The 7333-nt window shown below is 37.0% G+C and overlaps 1 long non-coding RNA gene across 1 annotated transcript in view; it reads right to left on the bottom strand.

The window, feature by feature from the left end:
• Positions 1-270: 270 nt before the first annotated feature.
• Positions 271-7333, bottom strand: part of LOC107185191 — a 16312-nt gene continuing 9249 nt past the window's right edge. The window contains exon 3 of the long non-coding RNA XR_001516109.1: positions 271-283. This is a non-coding gene — a long non-coding RNA (uncharacterized LOC107185191). The remainder of the gene's footprint in view (positions 284-7333) is intronic.

Here is a 7333-nt window from a genome sequence, read left to right as displayed (position 1 = left end):
TTCAGGAAATGGAAATGGCCTGACAGTGATTGTTCCATGACTACTAATGATTTCCTTTCCTCTTGGTACTGAAAAAAGTTATGTGGAAAGGAATCTCACCGAAGCAATCATGTCATAAAATGATACTCGTTTGAACGCTTACCCTTACTAAGACGTAAGTACCATTTAAGTGCACTAAGGTTAATGATGTGAAAGACCTAAAAGTAATCATAATCTTTAGCAGTATGACCCAATCCTGGCATCACAAATACCTTACATAATTAGATGTGGCTCTTCCCAAGCTCTCTTAAATATTTTTAGTCATTTGTTTTCACTGATGTGTAAATAAAAAGATTTTCTTCCTGGTTATTCCATGTATGAATGCAAGCTTAAAAACTTACTTAGAAACTTAGAGCCCAAGGAGAGTAAATATCATACTTTCCTAATGTTTCTAATTGGAGTAGATGAGTGATATTGAAAAAAAAAAAACACACCACACGCACCAAACACCTGTTGAGATTGAGGAAGCCTATTGTTCCTGTTGGTTAAATGAAACAAAGCTTTATTCTGTAAGGTTTTCTGCAAGTCATACACACAGTACTGCTTTGTATATAGAAGTGAAAAAACATCCCATGAAGACCCACTCCTTAAAGATATCTGAGGGTATTGCAGAATGAGTGAAAATTTTAGTTAAATGCCCATGAATACTGGTCACGGTTTAAAATTAGAAACCTTTTGGGAAATTCTGTATGTTTATCTCAAAATATAGATGAGATTGAAATGAAAGGCAATACATCCCAATGCAATCGTACACGGAATAATTAGGTATTTGTTAGCTGTGGCATGCACTTACACTGACAGTTGAATTTTGGGATAAAAATCAAACAGAATGGAGAACATTAACATGCTGACCTTCAGGTAAAGGGGAGATGACTGAAATATGATCAGTTATTCTTTATTTCCACTAAGATGAGGACAAGGAAGAATGCTAAGTCCCAGTAAAAAGGGATGTAGGTAAAATAGAATGGGAAGCATCTGAGTAAACTAAATTTAACTGTTTCCTCCACTGGGATTATAAAGCCAGCACATATTTGCATCAGTAGAAAGTTGAACTGTTTGGGCAACTCAAATGAAATGATGGTAAAGATGTGTAGTCTGGAGCTCTTGTCAAAGTAGAATAGATATGACACTAGGCCCATTATGAAACATGAACAAAGATTGTAATAAAATGAGAATAGCTGGGAATAAGGCTGGGGCTTACTTGTTTGGGATATTATTTAAATACATTGATTCCGGAATGTTATAACTCTGCATACAAGTCTATTTGTGAGGTTCATTGTGGGGTGATCATTGTGAAGTCCAAGAAGCAGAAACGAGTTGCAACCAGAGAAAGCAAAGAGTAATAATGAGTGTGTTAGGTATAAAAGTAATGAAATTACTTTAAAATCTTGTCAAAGTATCATTGACAGGAAAATAAAATCACATAGGGAAGCAGATAATCTGTTTTTAAGTATGAACCTTAATTGTAAAAAATAGTCTTATGTAAAATGAAATGGGGAAAGTATGTAATATACATTATATATGTGGGTATTTGTGTGTGTGCTTATTATACATGTGTTTATATACTATATGTATATACATATATACACACACAAGCACATATACATATTATCTGTGAACTGCCACTGCTGAGCACAGTGCTAGACACAGGATAAATGCCACAAATGCATTCTCACAGACATATCTCTATATACAAAAACTTAAGCGACCATTACCGGAATGACCAAAATGACTGAAACGACCAGTTGACCAGTTGCTATGATGTGCACTGACCACCAGGGGGCAGACACTCAATGCAGGAGCTGCCCCCTGGTGGTCAGTATGCTACCACAGCCAACCTCCCACAGTTGGCCAATCTCCTTCTCCCCTCCCCCTGGCTGGCCACCCTCTCCCTCTCCCGGTAGGTCTTGATCACAGGCCAGGCTGAGGGACCCCACCCATGCACGAATTCATGCACCAGGCCTCTAGTATGACATATTTAGGATTAATTGAAACTCTCCCCTACACCCTAACAAACATGCATTCCTCCAAGAGGAAAAACATTGTCTAAACTGTGCTCATGGCTAAGCCACTCTTTGCTTTAAATATAGGAAAAGAAAAAAGAAGAAGCTGTGGAGGGAAAAAAAGAAAGTTGGGTAGGAGGTACCTGTGAAGAAAGAACGTTAGGTAGAAGGAGAGCCTGGAGAATGAGAATAAGAGGCATGTCATCTGCTTTAAGGGACAAATTTGTAAGCAAACAAGATGTACTCTAGAAAGGTTTTTTCAGAAGTTTTGATGTGATGTGTGATAATGCTGTCTCCACCCCCATATTCCCAAGACTCATTCAGAGAAGTTTACGTTATCCCTAATGCTTCCAATGTTGAGCTATGATTTTTCCCCTCAGATAGAACCAGGGGCTGATTTTGCTATGCCCTCTCTGCTTTCTCTTCCACTCACAGTGTGTCTTTCATCCTCAGTTGCCTCCTTGAGACGATGCATGATTTCAGTGTCCTTAAGGTATAGGGAACCAACCAAATTTTATATATTTCTGTTTCTCCTGAAGATACAATATGGATCTCACACTGATTGAAATGTCTAAGTATAAAGAGAAAGATATATGTCACTATAAACATATAGAGTGAACTGTTCCAAACAGAATTTAATGTTTAACAAAGAATTTAATTGTTCATTAAATTCTATACCAAATATTTTATGTAATTCTGGAAAACAAAAGCCTAAATCTTTGTGGTTTTATACTTATTTGATGCCATTAACACTGCAAATAAAATGGTTCCAATTTCATCTAGATTTTACAAGGTTTTGGAAACATTTATCTCAAACTCTATAAAATAGTATGCTTGAATATAAATTTATGTAAGAAGCATGATTTGGTCATGAATACAATGGCAAAATAAAGAAATTAATGTTTTTAATACTCATAAATTTTAAAAAATTATATATTATGTATATAAAATTTTCCAACTACTGGATGATACTGATTTCATAAAAACAAGTGTTTATAGATTAAAAAAAAATTGGAGCTAGCAAAGTGACTCATAGTCTAGGAAATTAATAATTTTAATTAGCATTTTGATTGATTCGAACTGGTTTAATCACTGCTAACAGAAAGTTTTACTTATATTCCACTGTATAAATTCTACAATTAATTTATCTGTAACATATAAGTAGCTTAACAATATGCTAATTGTAATATTACTTGATTTAGAAAAACAATAACTTGTTGGGATTATTTTAGACTGTAGAATTGAGAACTTGAAGTGAATTTTGCTTGGAAGGTAAACTTAATTGAGTTTACAAGGCAGTGGTAATTCTGCTAGGGCTTCATAGCTTCATAGATGAGTAGGATTTTCATAAGGTAATTGCTGGTCACTGGGTAGCTAAGCAGAGCCCATTAAGGTGACTGTTCTAAATGATCACTATTTTTAAGAGCCTAAATGACAAAGAGGTGCTGACAGCTGAAATAGATAAAATCAACAAAGATATAAGAGAGACTAAAACTCAGTTGTTATCACTATTCATTGAGAAGCTATTTTCTTGAATTTCACATTCATTCGTTAATTTATATTAGCATTTGTTATGCCCCCAGATTATGTTTGATGGTGAGATTAAAACCATATGTTCTTGAACGACACACGTAAGGAAGGTGGTTGCTAACGCAAAACAATGCATACCTATAGAAAATTGCAATGTTTGCTGCTCCCGGTCTTCTCTCACCCTTAGAGGAGTGTACAGTTGAACTTCCGACTTGTGAAAAGGTTACAGCCATAACTTGAAGTTGACCTGTTTCTTAGCATTTTACCCATTTTCTGGTAAACTTCATGCATCAGAATGCTTACAGCTGCAAAGAAGACTACCCCACTAACAGCAGCACAGATATCCTCTTCATATAACAAAGCATTTGATGCAAGGCATTTTTAGCTTGCCCCTTGTGGGTGAAGATGGATGCCATAGTCAAAAGCATTGTACAGAGTGGAGACTGTTCTCCTTCCCCGTGTATTTTGTTTGTTTGTTTTCTATTGGAAGGGGAAAAAAACACCAAGCAAAACCCAGGATCCTCTCAGGCTCTGTTTGTCTGCCCATGCCCTAGCTACAGGTTGCTACCGGGAAAGCAAGTCACTGATATTTTCAACCATTACAGTGGGAGACAGGCTTTGCTAGGAAAAAAGAAGTAGGCATGGATAATGATGCATGGTTGGCGCATGACCCATACTTCCACTAGTTATGTACAACTGTGCCTGTTTCCGGAGAGCCTCACCAAGACTGAATTGTCAAAATTTAGCTTTTCCATGTCTGATAAATGAACAAAGGTACCATAGTGTGATTTTAATTTGATGTTCTCTCCTAGTAAAAGATTGAATAAACGTATTACTTCTTTGCTCCTGGAAAAATGGAACAACTCTCTAATTAGCTCTCATTTATTGTGTGTGAGTGCTACTGTATTATATCTTTTTTAATTAAAACAATTTTATTTGAGCCCTGGCCAGTGTGGCTCAATTGGTTGGGCATCACCCCATGCACTGAAAGGTTTCTGCTTCAATTCCCTGTCAGGGCACATGCCTGGGTGGCAGACTCCATCCCTGGTAGGGGGTGTGCAGGAGGCAGATGATCAATGTTTTGTTCTCACATTGATGTTTCTTTCTGTAACTCTCCCTCTCCCTTCCTCTCTCTCTAAAAATTAATAAAATTTTTAGCCTAGTAGGTGATACTTTAATGTGGTTGTAAATTCAAATGTATAAAAAAGTATGCAGTAGTTTTTTTTTCACATAAGAGATCTTCCTATGTAACATTTGCATATTGTCCTACAAAGTTTTATATATAACGCATATATAAAATATTTTAAAATTATTCGATTTAGCTTAATCTATTTAATTGGTACTTTGCTGATGGATATTGAATTGTTTCCAATCATTCACTGATATAGACATTGATATATTATAAAAATATAAACATTACTTCACACGCACATGCAAATAAATCTATAGGATAAAATACTGAGTCAAAAATATGCATTTGTAATTTTGACAGGTATTACCTACTTGTCCACAGGGTTCATTAAAACCTACACTTCCACCAATAATATATGAGTGGATATTTCTCTACAAAACTATTTTGGTTGACATTACTCTTTCAATTTACTTAGTTGCCACCAGTTCAATTTTTTTTGAATGGGTCAATTTATTAACATTCTTTGTCACGCTTTAGCTTTTCCTAAAGGTAAATATTGAAGAGACAATTGCCTACAGGTAATGTAATAAATGCAACACTGTCAATAAACAAGTTATTATTGTGCTTAATTTTCATTGAATGCATTTTTATGCACCAGGTCCTATAAGTACTTATATTTCTTAATTCTTACAGAAATAGGGGATTGTGATTAGTCTTCCTATTTTGTAGCTGAAGAAATTAGAGACAGGAAATATTTCATGTTTCAAAAATGCACTGCAAGCAACTGGGAGTACTGGGACTTGAACTCATGTAGCCTGTTTCCAGACCCCATGCTCTTAACCACCACAAACTCTTGTACTAATTCAACAATAACTTCCTTTATTCCTGATGACTTTTCAGCAAGCATTTTTCATCCTAAGACAGGCTCAGCTGTGCTTCCTTCCTTTGGGTTTCAGGATATACCCTTGTGAGCTTACAGTTAATCCTCCTGAAATCTGCTTGAGCGGTTTCAGTTCCTTTCTCTCAAACATGCTCTGATGAAGATGGCAAGAAAAACTGTGTACAAAAGTCTGCTTGTCTCATTTGTCCTGCCCTCTTTAAACCTTAGTGCAATGAACAGGTCCTTATACTGTGTGGAGAGGCTTCCTTTGGGGAGAATTATCTTTTATTCTGAACTGGGGGTAATGGGCACCTCATCCATTTCCAGAAACCAGCATTGAGTCAACTCAGAGTGACAACCTCTGGGAGACAATATAAATAAACTGGGATTTCTTTATTCAAAACTTCATGTTGTTTCATTGCTGAGGATTGTGAGACCCATAGAGTCTTTAACCGACACCCAAACACTGCCCTTATTGTTTAGAATAGAGGCTTTGTGCGTGGGTCTAAATTGGATATGTCACTCCTTCCCGGTGAGAGATCAGAATCTGGGTAAAGTTTCAAGCCTTAGAGATCAGTTAGGTTTCGGCCCTGGTACCAAGTTTGTTTGATGTGCTTGAAGAAAGAACTGTAATTGTTCGCCTCTGCTTTTCTGAAAAAGAAGACGAAGTTGATGGATGTGAGTTGACTCTGGGTTTCTAAAAGACAGACCTGGGGGAACCCAATACATTTAAGATTGTGACTATGGACTCATTATGTGTAGAACAACTAGTCCTGGGCAGAGGGTCCTATTTAGATAAATGTGGCAGGAGAGGCAGGAGCCTGGTTTGATAGGGTTTGACAATGTCAGAATGCAAATATGTTTTCTCAGTTTCATTGGTGGGGAGATGAATGTATGGCTCTAGTAAAAACACATGCCATATGAGACCTGTAAAAACTGAAGGACTGAACTTTGAAGTAAGGCATACAACGCCAAGCAGAGAAGTTCTAAGAAAGAATGAATGCAGTGGCTATAAAAGCATGCCGACAGAAGGCACTGCGACATCCCAATCCAGAATGAACTTGTGAATATGATTACTGATGAGAGAAAAAGCAGAGTCAAAGTGAACAATCCTGGAAACCTGCACCAATAACCCAGAAAAGAAACCAAACAAGCAAACTACTGACTGGGAAGCACAGCGAAATGTATAAAGCTGGACACATTAATATTTGAGCTTCACTTCACGGAGCTTGCCTGGGACATGGTTCCTGCCATTTCAAATTTCTTCATATTTTCTGTCTCTCATCTCAGTTTGGAGAACCTTGAGTGACTTGAGACAAAAAATACAATTGACTCTTGGTTTCCTTCCAAGATTCAGTAGCTCCACTAGGTGCCTCTTGAGAACAGTCCCCTGTAATTACCATTCCAGGGAATGTGTGCTAGTAGCACAATGCAATAGCCAGAACTCTGTAACTCTCTGTGCACTGAATTGATTTCATTAGCAGCACCAGTTACTTAGAATATCCCTACACACCAGCTTGATAAGCCACCATCTTGTCATTGTTTAAAAATAAATATCACATAAGATTTAATTTCCCTCTCAGATGTGTCAGAAAGCACTCCCAGTTCCCCCAGGCGTATGCCTCTCTTTCTTAACGGTTTGACTTGGCAATGTCTATGGTCTTTTTTCAGCCGCCTATGCGCTCTTACAAAGTGCAATGAACTTTGTAAAATATCTGGCGCACATTTTATTACCTACTAATTTTCCCT

The sequence above is a fragment of the Myotis davidii genome, unplaced genomic scaffold (genome assembly GCF_000327345.1).
Source record: "Myotis davidii unplaced genomic scaffold, ASM32734v1 scaffold49, whole genome shotgun sequence".
Lineage (NCBI taxonomy): Eukaryota > Metazoa > Chordata > Mammalia > Chiroptera > Vespertilionidae > Myotis > Myotis davidii.
This window is presented reverse-complemented; position numbering and strand designations above follow the sequence as displayed.